The sequence below is a fragment of the Lucilia sericata genome, unplaced genomic scaffold, assembly GCF_015586225.1.
Source record: "Lucilia sericata isolate MDLA Ls3-8-SP2 unplaced genomic scaffold, ASM1558622v1 Contig000587F_arrow, whole genome shotgun sequence".
Taxonomy (NCBI): Eukaryota; Metazoa; Arthropoda; class Insecta; order Diptera; family Calliphoridae; genus Lucilia; species Lucilia sericata.
Window position 1 is genome coordinate 42501 of NW_023994594.1, and position 16867 is coordinate 59367.

A 16867-nucleotide genomic window follows, 5' to 3' on the forward strand; every position below is an offset into this window, starting at 1 on the left:
TGTTCCATAGTCCAGACTATAGACTGTTCTATAGTCCAGACTATAGACTGTTCTATAGTCCAGACTATAGACTGTTCTATAGTCCAGACTATAGACTGTTCTATAGTCCAGACTATAGACTGTTCTATAGGCCAGACTATAGACTGTTCTAAAGTCCAGACTATAGACTATTCTATAGTCCAGACTATAGACTGTTCTATAGTCCAGACTATAGACTATTCTATAGTCCAGACTATAGACTATTCTATAGTCCAGACTATAGACTATTCTATAGTCCAGACTATAGACAGTTCTATAGTCCAGACTATAGACAGTTCTATAGTCCAGACTATAGACAGTTCTATAGTCCAGACTATAGACAGTTCTATAGTCCAGACTATAGACAGTTCTATAGTCCAGACTATAGACAGTTCTACAGTCCAGACTATAGACAGTTCTATAGTCCAGACTATAAACAGTTCTATACTACAGACTATAGACTGTTCTATAGTCCAGACTATAGATAGTTCTATACTACAGACTATAGACTATTCTATAGTCCAGACTATAGAGTGCTCTATAGTCCAGACTATAGACTGTTCTATAGTCCAGAGTATAGGCTGCTCTATAGTCCAGACTATACACTGTTCTATAGTCCAGACTATAGACTGCTCCATAGTCCAGAATGTAGACTATTCTATCGTTCAGATTATAGACTGTTCTATAGTCCAGACTATAGACTATTCTATAGTTCTGACTATAGACTATTATATAGTCCAGACTATAGACTATTCGATAGTTCTGACTATAGACTATTATATAGTCCAGACTATAGACTGGTCTATAGTCCATACTATAGACTCTATAGTCCAGACTATGGACTGTTCTATAGTCCAGACTATAGACTGTTCTATAGTCCAGACTATAGACTGTTCTATAGTCCAGACTATAGACTGTTCTATAGTCCAGACTATAGACTGTTCTTTAGTCCAGACTATATAGTCCATACTCTGTAGTCCAGACATAAGACTATTCAATAGTCCATAGGACTATAGAATAGTCCATACTATGGATTATTCTATAGTCCTACCTAGACTATTCTATAGTCCAAGTTATAAATTATTCTATAGTCCAGACTAGACTAAATATTCTATAGTCCAGACTATAGAACAGTCTGATGTCCGGTCCTTCCATCCAGCCTATTAACTATTTTATAGTCCAAACTATAAACTGCAGACTACTCTATAGTCCAGACTATCTAATCTATAGTCCAGACTATAGACTATGCTATAGTCTAGACTATAGACTATGCTATAGTCTAGACTATAGACTATGCTATAGTCTAGACTATAGACTATGCTATAGTCTAGACTATAGACTATGCTACAGTCTAGACTATAGACTATTCTATAGTACAGACTATACACTATTCCGTAGTCTAGACTATAGATTATTCTATAGTCCAGACTATATACTATTCTATAGTCCACACTATAGACTATTCTATAGTCTAGACTATAGTCTATTCTATAGTCCACACTATAGACTATTCTATAGTCCAGATTGTAGATTATTCTATAGTCCAGACTATAGACTATTTTATAATCCACACTATAGACTATTCTATAGTCTATAGACTATGGACTATTTAATAATCCACACTATAGACTATTATAGAGTCCAAACCATAGACTATTCAATAGTCCAGACAATCGATTATTCTATAGTCCAGACTGATTTATCAATGTTTATATTGTATGAAAACCGATTTTTAGGTAAAATACCAGCAATACTTTTACTTTGCAATCAAATGGAACTAATTTAAAATTACATACTTTACATTCTACAACTAAGAATTAACTACAAGAACGATTATTGAATTTTAAAATTCTCTCTTTTTGTATAAATGGTGTAAATTGTATCGTAGTATGTAGTTTGTGCCAAAAACAAAATATTTGTATTTCTAGTTTTTTTTTTTTTTTGAAACTTTCACATTTTATACAAAATCTATACAATTTTTGTTAAATTTCATTATAATGATGATCGTCATCATCATTATTAACAACAACATTCATTGACAAGTTGTGTTTGTTGCTGTTGATTCGATGATGATATTGGTGTGTGGTTTTTTGTTTATTTATTCTCTCTTTATATTTATAAATTTTTTTGCTGCCAATATGTATTGTTTTTTTTTTTAATTTTATTTCTGTGTTCTCATTTTTATCATATTTATTTTTATTTTTGATTTAAAATTTAGAAAAACTCTTGCTAATTTAAAAATTCTTTGAAGACCATTTCACTTTTATTTTCTTATTAGAAAAAAATTTTTTTTTTTTCAAATTTTATTGTAAACTGAAATTGTCACGTATTTTTAAGGCGAAAAGAAAAAAAGAATTTTTTGAAAAAAATGACAGATTACTGGGTTAATTCTGGGGCTGTAGTAATTTATTATAAAAAATTATGTGTCAGTTTAAAAATACTCACTATTTGTTTAAATTATATTAGTAAAACTTTTGAAGAATAAATATGAATGTATTTTTGATTTTTTTAAAGTAAATTTTAATGCAATTTTAAATTTCTTTATTTTAAATTATTTAGCATAATTTTCATAAATCTTCTTCTCTCAACATTTTATTTCTATACAAATATTTGTATATCTATCAATCAATTACAATTTTAATTGACTGCAATGAAAATTCTACTTCAATAATTGCTCTAACTTCTTAAGAAGTTAAGTAAATTGATCTTTCAATTTAAATTCCAAACATTTTCTTCTCTGAATTAATTGAAATTTATATTTTTTTCCATTTAAATTTAAATAAAATAAGTTTTCAATTCTTCAGAATAATATTTGCCAAAAACATTGTTGTATTTTTATTTATTTTTCGATGATTTGTTTGTTATTGTACAATAACAACAAATACATAACAACTTGTTAGCTGAACATCACTTGAACTTTAAACCATCAATTTTTTTTTACAAAATATTTTCTTTGTTTGTTTTCTGTTGTTGTGTTTGTTTAAAAACTAAACTTTAAAATCTTTTAAAGTAAAATGGTATCCAAGAGTAAGTAGTACAGCTGACTGTTGTTGTGGTTCAGAGTTGTTTTTGCTGAAAACTTGTTTTTCCGCCAGCACACAAACAGCTACAACGTACTTAACATAAAATAGCAATAGCAGCAGACAAAAAACGACAACAACAAAAACAATGAAAGTAATAGAAGACAAATAAAATTAAAATAAACCATTAGAAAAATTCATACATTTGTTTTTCTTAGACAACAAGCTATAAAATCCGCAGCAGCTCAAACTTTAGCTAACTACTTCTAATAGCAAGAGTAGAAAAAGTATACTTTTTAGCAGAGCTTTTTGTCTTAAGAAACAGTGCTGTCAACTATGTACATAACACAGAAAGTGTTTAGATAAAGAAGAATCTGCCCAATACTTCTATGAATCTGGCATGAAATTTAGCAATTAACCAAATAAATACAAAATTTTAATAAATTTTATAAAAAATTAAGACTATTGAATCTCAACTATAAGACCATAAACTATAGTCCTGACTATAGACTAGACTTTATATTAAGCTATAGACTAGAGTCTAGTCACTAGACTATATATGTACTAGACTATAAACTGGTATAAAGACTAGACCATAAACTAGAATATAGACTAGACTTTTGAATTGACTCCAGACTAGAGTATAGGTCAGACTTGAATTTACATTAGATTATAGACTAATTAATAGACTAGACTACAGACAAGACTATAGACTAGACTATAGATTAAACATTGGACTAGACTGTAAACTTGACTATAAACAAGACTATAAACCAGACGGTAGATTAAAATATAGACACAACTAAAGATTAGACTATATACTAGACTATGTACTAGACTTGACTTGACTATATATTAGACTGTGGACTAAACTATAGACTGGTCTATAGGCTAGACTAAACGATAGAATTAACTATAGACTGGACTATAATTCTATAATCCTAAAATATCGGGAAATTTTAGACAGAGTAAAACTAGACTATAGACCAGACTAGAATTCACATTAGACTATAGACTAAATTATAGACTAGACTACAGGCAGACTATTCTATAGACTTGACTATAAACTAAACTATAAATTAGACTTTAGACTAGACTATAGTCTAGACCATAAACAAGATTATAAACTAGACTATAAACTAGACTAAAGACCAGACGGTAGATTAGTCTATAGACTAAACTATAGACTAGACTATATACTAGATTATAGACTAGACTATATAATTTGCTATGCACTAGACGGTAAACTAGACTATAGACTGGTCTATAGGCTAGACTAGATGATAAAATTGACTATAGACTAGACTATAAATGAAATATCGGAAATTTTACAGAAATCCCCAAACGCTGGATAAAATTCTCCAAATTAGAATTGACTATAGACTGGACTATAATTCTAAAATCTTAAAATATTGCGAAATTTTCCAGAAATCCCCAAACACTGGTTAAAATTCTCCAAATTTCTCGCTAACCGGATTTTTTTTCGCAATTGTCATTTCAAAAACGTCAGATTTGTCAATTTGGCAAGACTGTTTCAGACTAAGATACATATCTTTTATGGTCTAGTCCAGTTTTCATCATTCATGGGCGCAAGAGGATTAATGTCGGCAATGCTTGGTCATTATCAATTTAGAATGATTCAAAAATTATTACTTGTAGGTCGATACAAATTTGTTAAAACTAAACTATGTCAGGTCCTATAGTGATAAAACTTATGTATGGGTAGAAAATGGACCCCACAACTGCTCTAGCGCTGCTCAATATAGGAAAACTACGACATTTATTTGCTCACAGCCAAGCGCCTCTTATCTTTAACCAAATTGACAAAATGTTACACAAACAACAGGTATTATCGCATACCGAAAAAAGAATTTGTTGAGAATATTGGTTCCATATAGGAGATCGTGGTTAAGTGGAACCTTAGAGCAAATACCTGCGCAAATTTGTTGTAAAACTAGGAGACAAAACGGGCCTGGGAATCTGCAATGGAAATCCGCAAACCGATATAGGTATACCTACTAATATCTTCCTAATCACAACACTAGCTTTCAGGCGGAAGGCCGTTTAAAATGGATTAGAATGAATAGGTATGACGTATAACATAATTTCCGACATTTTCCGACAACTATAAGGTAATTAGGACACAATTGGCAGATAACCAGTGGTAAGCTCTGCATTATATGGGTAACAGGCCTATCAAGGTTAATTGAAAATGAAGAAGCGAATGTAGGTACATAGAGGTGCTTGATACCTATGAAGGGAAAAGAGTTTGCGGGAATTAACTTGACAAATGCAGAAAAATTCGGCTCAATGAGGGCTAAATAAAATATGGGCGAGAGATTCCCGTACGGTCACTTGGCCTCTTAATTATATAAAAATTTTTCCTATCTACTATTTTAAACGCAACATTAGCATTATTGTATCTTGTAAATTAATGATCTTGTTTGTTGTAACCATAAGAAAATCTAAAAAAAATAAACACACCCATACAAACGTAGAAGTTACAATTTAAAATAAACTATTACAAAAAGAATATCAGCAGAGATGAGAGTGTAATTATTCCCAAGAATCAAGAGGAGAGTATTAAAATTATAATCGAGTGCACCACTGTATTACAACAATAAAAACAAACAACAAGAAAAACACAAGCAGCAAAATAACAAGAATAAAAAACGTAAAAACAGGTTTATGTTAAACACAAAATCAAACACATACAACAAAATAAAAAAAAATAGCAACAACACAACATAAATGCACAACAACTAAAAGGAATATTATTAAATATAAATACAAAAACAACTCAACAATAAAGAGGAAAAAATATAATAAAAAGATACAGCAAAAAAAGTATCGAACAAGAAATAAATCTTGTTCGTAATCAGATAAAATAAACAAAATCAAAAACAAAAACAACGAAAACACACACAAACTCTACAAGAATACAACAACTCTCATCTTCAGCTTGATCCAATCCAAGTCGTGAAGTTGTTGTTGTAAGTGGAGCCCTACAAACAATCACTCGCACACACACTCCTTATTTTTAAAAATGTTGAAAAAAAAAGACCATCATGCAACAGCACTTACTTAAAGTTGTTGTTGTACGGTAATTTGTTGTTGTTTTATTTTACTTTCCAAACACAAAAAGAGGAGTAGAAAAGATGCACTAGATATTTTTTTCTTAAATATTTACTTTGTTGTTATTCTGGATGTTCTTGTTGCTGCTGTAGAGTAATCAAATTTAATAACGTCGTTCGTTGTCTGCTGCTGTAACAAACTGTCACTTGAAATTTGCGTAGTCAAACGTGCGAATTTATCCAAAATATTGTTACATTTATTAAAAATGTATTAATTAAAATTCAATTAGTTTTCTTTCTATCTCTCTTTAAGCAATCTCTTTCTTTCACTTTTATTAACTGTTTCACTTAACGTTTTCACACAAATATTTTAGTACAAAATTTTTCTTATTTTATTTTAATGGTAAGAATAACTATTTTATTTAACATTGCCTTTATTTGTTGTTATCTCTGGTGTTAAATATTTATTTAACTTTTTTTATTTTGCTTTTATTTTCAATCAATTTTCTTTATTTAATTTCTTTTCATGCTCTTCACCAATTTTATCTTTTGTCGCAAAAAAGGGGTTTTAGAAACTCACACACGTTTATTTTTTATTGAATTTCATTTGTATTTATAATAAATTCTTTTTTTATATTTATTTTGATTTTTGCTTATAAAAAACAAACTTATTTTTCATTTACAACACTCGCGCGCACACGTTGCACTCCGTTCAAACGCTAAACACCGAATGTGTGAGTTTGTTTTGAAATTGTTGTTTGTCCCCCCAAATAAATTGGTATGAGGTTCGATGTTGTATGGCAGAACATGTTGGTATGAGAGTACTTGTTGCAAATCGAACTGTGAACTAGATAAAATAAGGGGTTGCCATAAGTGAGATAAACTGTTTATTTTGTGGTGAATTGGAAACTCCAATTCTGTAATCATTACTGAACCAAAGTACATAATCGCAAATCTAAAAAGTTGTCTTTATTTGGCATATTTCAATTTCGTACAATTTCATTAATTTTCATCCGGTTGACTTCGCTGTATGTGTTGTTATTCTGGTTGGCCAATTTAGGACTCACGAATGTAATTTACCTTAAGTTGTAGATCGTTTCTTGATAATTCGAACGACAGCATTATCCAATAAGAAAACTTGCAAATTCGTAGTTAGTTAGTTAGTTAGTTAGTTAGTTAGTATTAGTTAGTTACGTTAGTTAGTTAGTTAGTTAGTTAGTTAGTTAGTTAGTTAGTTTTGTTAGTTAGTTAGTTAGTTAGTTAGTTAGTTAGTTAGTTAGTTGTTGTTGTTAGTTAGTTAGTTAGTTCTTGTTCGTTAGTTGTTAGTTTCGTTAGTTAGTTAGTTCGTTCGTTCGTTAGTTAGTTTAGTTTTTCGTTCTTTCGTTCGTTCGTTCGTTCGTTCGTTCGTTCGTTCGTTCGTTTTTCGTTCGTTCGTTCGTTCGTTCGTTCGTTCGTTCGTTGTTCGTTCGTTCGTTCGTTCGTTTCGTTCGTTCGTTTCGTTCGTTCGTTCGTTCGTTCTTCGTTCGTTCGTTCGTTCGTTCGTTCGTTCGTTCGTTCTTGTTCGTTCGTTCGTTCGTTCGTTGTTCGTTCGTTCGTTCGTTCGTTCGTTCGTTTCGTTCGTTCGTTCGTTCGTTCGTTCTCGTTCGTTCGTTCGTTCGTTCGTTCGTTCGTTCGTTCGTTCGTTCGTTGTTCGTTCGTCGTTCGTTCGTTCGTTCGTTCGTTCGTTGTTCGTTCGTTCGTTCGTTTCGTTCGTTCTCGTTCGTTCGTTCGTTCGTTCGTTCGTTCGTTCGTTCGTTCGTTCGTTCGTTCGTTCTTCGTTCGTTCGTTCGTTCGTTCGTTCGCGCGTTCGTCCGTTCCTTCGTTCGTTCGTTCTTTGCCTTATTTTCCTCTCCCCCTGGTCCGCTCGCCTTGCCTTCTTCCTTGCCTTTCCTCCCTCTTCCCCGTTCGCTCACCCCTTTCTCATTCTACCGTTCCACAGGCTCCAGATAAATTTGTAGAAATATCGGCAATTTTTTCCCAAAAAATCGGCATTTATCGGCAATAAATCGACAATTGAAAGAAACACTATTTTGTACCAAAGAAACATAACACAAATAAATTCAAAAATCACAATATTTTTTACATACATGCATAACTCAGGGAAATTTTATTCAGAATAGGTCTAATAAAAGAACTCTTTGTAAGGGTACACCGAAACTTTGGTTTACTGGAATAAAATCTATTAGAATTTGTATCACTTTTGCAGAAAAATGTAAATGTGGATTACTATATATTTACCCTGTAAAAAATTTCAAATTTTGGTTATGAGTGATGTAGGTAGTTATTTCATACATCATACATACATGATGTAGTTATTTCATACATCACTTGACAATGAGTGATCGTTATCAACAATATTAATTAATTTTTACAATAGGATTTGTAACCAATTGCCTAGAGCGTGTGTCTAATATGGAATTAGTTAATGATTCTAATCCTAGTCAATATTAGAAGTTTTTTTTTTTAAATATTGTTTTTTAAATTCCAAATTGCACGATCAAATAAAATAGACTAATAAACACAGAAAATTACTGCAAAGCCGATTTTAAATCCAGGAAAGTGGGGTTATCACATTTGTTATTGGTTATCGTCGAACAAAAATCGGATAGGTAAAGATTTTGCTGAGTACATTTTTATAATGGGAAATTTTCTCCAAATTTTTTAACTTTTCCACAAAAATGTGTAAATTTATTTTCGAACCATAAAAAATTTCTTAAAAATTTTAGCACCCTTAGATCAGACTTTTAGAACCTATTCAGGATTTTCATACATAAATTGTGTTTCCTTTTCATAATCGATCCAATTGACATTGGTGATGGAGCAAATTGTGTTCTACCGTACTGTAAATTTTCCTTTCCCAATTGTTTTAAAAGCTCCATGTAATTTTTGCTTATGTAAAGTTATAATAAATTCGTTAATTTGTTCGATTGGGTAAAAAATCGGCATTTTTTAAGCAAAAATCGGGAAATCGGCACTTTACTATTTTGATGGTAAAATATCGGCAAAATGCCGATAAATCGGCAAATCTGGCAGGCCTGCAGTTCCAGGCTGAAGAATAGGAGACACATTAATTCGGAACTTAGTTGATCCAGAATATCTAAATTACTTTTTTCTTGGTGTTTTCGAAAAAGGATCATGACACACACGCATTGGCAATTTTAAGAATCCTTTTTGCAAACAAGTTTTATCGTAGAGTAAATCCTCGATTAAACTTTAATTTTAAACGATAATCAAACATCATACAACTCAAACTTAAACCTGTTCGAACCAACCCCCTGAGTATAAAAGAGGCAAAATAAACAACAGCTAATACATACAAAGAACAATGAAATGCATCTTTTAAAATTTACCAATTTTACATGTGACTCTGTAGATGGATGGGTTTCCTGTTTGGCTATGTGTTCTTACTACTGTACCACTCCACCACACAATTCCTTTATTTAATTTAGAAATTCTAACAAGTAAAACGGCATTTAAACATTGTCAAATGGCTGAAGAAATTAAATAGAATAAACAAAAGGTGCAGCAAAGTTGAGAGTTTGAAAAATGTTATAAACAAAGAAATTGTTGTTGTTATTGTACATTTTAACTACACATTCAAACAAACAAACCAAAAGTCACCAATAAATGTTCAAATCATCATCAGGAGATGATGTTCTGTCTGTGAAAGTGATGGTGACGATGACAATGTAGGATGTATGTTTACATCTTGTAATGATTTTATTGTGTTGCACGTAACACAAGAAACATTGGACGGTGTCTTTTTTGTTTTTTGTTGTTGTTGTAAAACACAAAAATGTTTAAATTAAAACGAACAGTGTTATATTCGGCTATGCCGAATCTTATATACCCACCATCATCTATATACTTTTTAGGCCAGTTATAAGCGTTAAAGTAATTTTCTGAAGGGGACCTTAAATAGGGGAGTAGAGTCAATAATGGGTCGATCCTCATAAAATTTTGTAGATAGAATTTGGTTCGTATCAAATTTATTTGTGTCGAATTTTATCGCTACACTCGTATTTTTAAGTCATTAATGAGCATTGCAGTTATTTTCTGAAGGGGACCTTATATGGGGGGTAGGGTCAATCATATACCGATCCTTATAAAATTTTTTAGATAGATTTTTGACTCGTATGAAACTTACTTATATCGAATTTCATCTATATACTAGTATTTTTAAGCCAGTATTGAGCGTTAAAGTCATTTTCTGAAGGGGACCTTATATGGGGGGTAGGGTCAATTATGGACCGATCCTCATAAAATTTTGCATAGTGATTTTGGATAACAAGAAACTTACTTATGTCGAATTTCATCGCTATATTCGTATTTTTAAACAAGTTATGGCTGTTAAAGCTGCTTTTCGAGGGGCCACTTGTATGGGGGCTATCCGAAAACGTGGACCGATATTGCCCATTTTCAATACCAAACAAACTTTACCTATAAGAAATACTTATGTGAAATTTCAACCCTCTAGCTCTTTCCATTCGGACTCTATCGTGCTTTCAACAGACAGACAGACGGACGGACGGACGGACAGACGGACAGACATGGCTAGATCGTCTTAGAATTTAATGAGGACCCAGAATATATATACTTTTGTGGGTCTATGACCAATATTTCGATGTGTTACAAACGGAATGACAAAATCAATATACCCCCCATCTTTTTTGATGGTGGGTATAAAAACTATAAAGCGGAAATCTAACGAAAGTGAGAAGTGATAAATAATGTATTTTCTTCTTCCTTCTCTTTAGCGTAAGAGGAGAAAAAACAAATCTCACAGAAATATGCTGGTTTTTAAGACAATGAAAATGGAAAATGGAAAAACGACATTAACGAGCACGAGTTGGCAATTAGTATATGATCTTTAGATACTCCTTGTTTATAATTTATTTTTATGGCAGACTGTTTAACTAAGCAAATACAAAATGGGGGAAAATAAGAACAGACCCAACAGTGACATTTTATAAAATCTCTGCAAATATTTAAATTTAATTGAAAGTATCTTAAATATTTGATTACATTCATTCCATTGGTTGTAGATTAGGCATAACATGGTATACATATGTGTATGCAGTCGAATTGTACCGGAAAAAACATTTGTTTTTCGCTAATAAGATCCGCGAAGAATCTTATCTGAGTCAACAATTAAAACAGTGACCAATCTTAACTTCATGAAACCGAAACTTTCTTTCTATCTGTCCGAAAATTGTATTTTTCAAGAACTAAATTGGTTGTTTGGTTAACGTCGTAGTTTGCTGCACGCTTACAGTCAAGTAGACTCGAAAGAACTCCGATTGACAGACCACTCGTCAGATGTAGTAATATATATAGTATTAGATCTAGCCTGTAGCAGTGAGAAATCTCAGGTCATTAAGTTTTGATCCAGATAGTTCACAAAGGTTGGATGTGAAGTGGTTGCCAAGGAATCTAAATATCTTGGCGGCTGGAGCAGGGCATTCCCAAGAAGATGAAAGACCGTTTCATCCTTTTCCCTGTCATTACAACTGCGACAGTATTCATTGAAGAGGAGATTAAGCCGATCTGCGTTTAACCGATTATTACTGCCAGCAGCCTTTTACATGTGTGCAGATTAAGAACGTTGCTACTGAAACGGGATGGAGACCAGAGATACAAGCCGATGGGAAATGAACGGCGGCGGCGCAACCATTTTGGGTCGGCGGCGGCGGCTTATTACAGAAAATATCGGCGGCGGCTAAATTGTCGGCTCAATTTAACTTTTTCTTTAGAAATTGACCTTATAAGGTTTATTATATTGGAAAATCTTTGTATAAAAGTCTGTTACATAGAAACCTGTCTCTATATAAGTTTTTTTCTGCAGAAAATGGACATTTATAGTAGTTTTCACTATTTTAATATTAGCACAATATTGTGTGGCAACTCTTTTCAATTTGCCATAAGAATTTAAAATAGTGGCAACTCCGTTCAATTTGGTGAAATTATGTTCTGAAATACATGTGTGATTCTAATCTTTATCAGCGGCTACGTTTAAGCCGGCTTAGCTTTTGAGCCGAAAGAAGTCGGCGGCGGCGCGGCTTGCAAAATATTACCGGCGGCCAGCCGCCGCCGATTTGAGCCGTCTCGGCTTGTATCTCTGATGGAGACATCCAGAGCAGAATCCTTTCTGGCTAGTTCATCTGCCTTTTCATTGCCATAGTGGTTCCTGTAAGCAGGCATCCATGTCAAACAGGCGAACCAGCTTTGACAGATCCTTCTTGCATTGTCTGACCAATATAAAATTTTAAAAAAAATAAGTGTCGCTTGGCTGTCGAAAAAATTCCTATATTGCCCTATATGCTGACAAAGTCCGTGTCCGGGGTAGTGTGGTCGGATCAAGATTGGGGGCAGCAAATTTACAATACTAGCATATCCGTACGTTCTTGATTTCCAACATCCGGAGATGGCCGTTATATGAAGATCTATAGGTAGAACGTGCAATATAGTATTTAGAGCAGAGGAGCGCAAGATTGCCATTACATAGCACGCGTGATAGGGTAAGAAAATTCTGCTGACGCTAAGTTGATACACATACACTATAGGTTTAATTCTTCTTCTTTTTATAATGAGCAATATCAGCGGGTTTGCTCTCAGCTTGAAAAACAAAATCAAATCAGTTGCTGATCAGCACTTGTCGAAGCAAGGTCTGTACGCGACGTTTTTAAAATACACACAGAAATACAACAACCAAATTTTGAGAAAGCCGAATTAATGTAGGAGAACATGAGAGAACAGTTGTTAGTTTTTTATATAAAGACTTTGATATACGCTGGCTGTCAAAATCCATAATAAACATTTGACAGTTAGCATATACTTTATAGTTTATAGTCATTTTATTAGTATACTTTTATTTTGAATTGAATTCTGTTCTCTGCTGCTTTACCAACACAAATAAAACTATGGTACTCTATGGTAGTATGTGTTTGAGCAACACTGATTTAGAGCATCTGATGGTTGTTATATATGATGGGTCCCCATTCCATTCCAGTCCCCATTTTATCCGGAGCGTCTTACGACAGGTGCAGCTTTTCCGACTCTGTGTTGGATGTTCAGTTTCCATGACTATCTCGCCGTGCATCAAACTTTAAACCTACTTACATTATCTTTTCGTGATTTGGGTTCAACCACTATGTGCACACCGAAGGTACCACTCCAATAACTGGCCTAAGTACAAATAACTCCCCCAGTTTATAGTCCCGGCAGACTAGAGATACTAGTCAGTTTTCTCAGTTTTGGGGATGATTAGCTAAATTGACTTAATTAACTTTGTGGCATCAACTAATTAACAATATTTGTTTCTATATTTAAAATACATTTAAAAACTTCTTACCCATGAGTGGCCACTGTATTTAATGACTTTATTTTTTGTGACAACACTAAGACCTTTTAGCAATTGTTAGGATTTAAAGAATACTATAAAAAGGTTTATAACACAAAGTAAATTGGCAGCCAGTAAGTGCTTCAAATACTTTGTTGCACAATATACACACATACATAGAGTTGGTTTCTGCTAACTTCATACATACACATCTATTACTGTATACTGCAAGTAATGACTACCGACCAACAGACGACAGTGAAATACTTCCCTTCTATTTATTAGAAGTGATGATAAGATGGAAACAACTATGCGAACAGAAAATCCATTCAGTTGTCGTAAAAATTATATTAAAATACTTTTATTTAACAATAATTTTCAATGACTTGTTTTCGTGATTGCTTTCGGTTTTTTATTTCACCTTGAAAAGTGCAACTAAATAAAAAAAGGTTGACTTTGCGAACTATTAGTGCAACTTGATGAACTTTAAAAATACATGTTGAGTATCTCAATATGCATTAGGATGAACTCACTATTGTGATTGTGTTTAAGTAGTTACACTGTTGTTTTTCTCTATATTAGATAAAGAAGGTTATTGCACCCTTAATGTCCTACGAACGAGGTAGGTCTTTAAAGTCGATTATTGAAACTACAGGCGTTTAATCTGGTGGCTATGTATCTGCAAAAAGTCATGCCATATGTAATACCCAAATACATCAAATGGGTACCAGGCCACTGGAGAAAAATGGGCAATGAAAGAACGAAAGTACTTGCAGTAAAAGAAGGGAACTCGAGGTTTTGCACTCGTTACAGTAACTTACGAGTGCGAAACAGTTCGATGCAACAAGAGCTGAATTAAATATACGGATGAGGGAATCTCATAAGGCTTGTTCATTGCCATAGTGGTTCCTGTAAGCAGGGATCCATGTCAAACAGGCGACCCAGCTTTGACAGATCCCTCTTGCATTGTCTGACCAATATAAAAGTTTAAAAACTGGGAATAATGAAACAGTGGGTGAAACCATAAAGATTCTGTTGGGTAACCCTAACGTGAAGAGGACGATAAGCCTCCTCAGAATGAAAAAGTCTAAAGTTATTATGATGGTACATATTCAGAGTGAAGACACCAGATTACAGGCACAACTACATAAAATTGGACGAGCGGATATAGAGCAAGCGGAGTTGACAGTGAAACTTTCGAACACTTTTTTTATTGCAGATTTTACATCCTTTACGAAAAACTGTTATACGCTCCTTAAATCAAATTCAATTTAATGTATGTATTATACATCTTTATCTCAATCTATAGGATAGGAAGGATATTGTTACAATTTTTAAAGCAATCAACGATTTTCTGAAAAAAATTAAGCCTTCTTCGTCCAAGCTGATAGCTTTTCTGAATGCACAGGAAATGTTCGAAAAACTCTAATGCCAAAAATTGGAGATTGGAGCCTCTCTTTACATAGAATTTTTAAAACCAAATTATGCACAGAATATGTTCGAAAAACTCTAATGCCAAAAATTGGAGATTGGAGCCTCTCTTTATATAGAATTTTTAAAACCAGCAACCGACCGATGTCTCAAAATCTACAAAACCCAGACTTATTAAAATTGTACTTTATTTATTTGAAAGTGTAACTGACAATTGAGCCGCTAAGCTTGTTCAATTCCACTTCTATATCGATGGGAGCTTATTGAAGAACTTCTTAAAAACCACGACCAAACTTCATGTAGACAGTTTACTTTCTTTTACATTTCATATGAGACTATTTGATGTCGTAAAAATGCATTACTTGTCTTTATTTAGACGGTTGTCTAGTTTTATTGCATTAATTTAATAGTTTGCTGTCATAGAAGTGATAAGAAATGCAAATTATATTGTCTTTATTATAAGGATGTTTACATAAACAAAACAAAACAAAACACATTTGCCACTTTATATTTGCTTATATTTTACAATTGTTAAAATTATCTTATCTAAAAATAATCACCTGATTTTAAAGAATCTTTGCAAAGAAAACTGCTTTTAGCAATAGAAATTGTGATTGTTTTTAATAGAATGACAGTTACAATTGTTTATTAAATAAAAATAAACAAGCAAGTGAAAGTGTTTTAAGTTGGTCATGAATACCGGTTACACTTTTTTTCTTATGGTCAATGAAACTAACAGAAAATAAACAGGACAGGTTAAGCCGATTTGCTGTTAAATTTTGTTTGCGTGTATTACTTACTAACGAGTAAGTTTAATTGGTGGTAAAATAAACTAAATAAAAACATTGTAATTTTTTTGTTATTAATACTTATTAACAAAACTAGTTAATGTTTTAAATTACGTTTGTTTGTTTTTCATGTTCATATGTGATTAAACAACATATTTTGTTTAAATGATGTAAAAATATTATTAACAAATGTTTCCAAATTTGTTTAAAGTATTTACTTGCATATTATTTTAACCAATTTTGAACGTATATTTTATTGCAGTGGCATTAGAGCCTTTTAATAACCGGTGGATATAATAATGTAACAAAATAATCGTAGACCGGAAAATTTAAAAATTAGCACTTTCGGTATATCCGTCAACTATAGAAGTTGAAATCATCACATTGGTTTTACTGCAATCCCAAGGTATATACTAGTATCTCTTGTACCGCATGATTATAAACAGGTGGAACAAATATATATGGAACCGGTGTCCCGAAAGACTTTGTAATGTAGGACCAAACATTGATAATGAGTTGATGTTGCAAACTCACCCCACCCGCATACCCAGGTCAATGTGTGGGATGTTTTTCTCTTGGAATATGTCTGATTATAAGGTTGTATGATGGGTTTAATGATGATGGATTCACGGAATCCTCTTCCCGCGTGAATGTGTCCGACGTTTTTCTCTACGAATATGTCTGATAATAGAGTTGTATGATGGGTTTACTAATGATGATGGATATACGGAATCCTTTTCATTTGTTATCAATGAAATTCCCTTCTTTGGGAGGGTAAGTTCGGGGTTTACGCTGCTCGTACCAGACTTACTGCAGTGGGTCTCCTGTAAGAAACTATGTATTGGCTTATTGATGGAGATCGTACCACTAATTACATCTTTAGGTGCGGTTGTCGAATCAACAGAATCCATATTATCAGCGTGGTTGTGGCTTGGATTATCTAGGAATGTTATGGCCTAAATATTGCCGAACCTTAAGCCACGGATAGCTCAAGTAATTGAGTAAAGCTTTTGTAAATAGACCGGCGTGAGACATGGCTGTTCTTTGCAAGTCACAAAGGGGCATGTCACACTGTAGTTGAAGAAGCACTGCTAGCTGGTTATTATTCGCTTGAGCTTATATCCATACGATTTAGACATTTTGTCACGTCATTCATGC

General features: G+C 33.0%; 1 protein-coding gene across 2 annotated transcripts in view; it reads right to left on the reverse strand.

Annotated features, from left to right (window-relative positions):
* Window positions 1-6784, reverse strand: part of LOC119606456 (tyrosine-protein kinase Fer-like) — a 47162-nt gene extending 40378 nt beyond the window's left edge. Inside the window, exon 1 of one of the 2 annotated variants that reach the window (XM_037959971.1) lies at window positions 6229-6784. The gene's annotated coding sequence lies outside the window, so the exon portion shown is untranslated. Of the gene's footprint in view, window positions 1-6122 lie in introns of both variants that reach the window. The other variant, XM_037959970.1, reaches the window with a different exon arrangement.
* Window positions 6785-16867: the final 10083 nt, after the last annotated feature.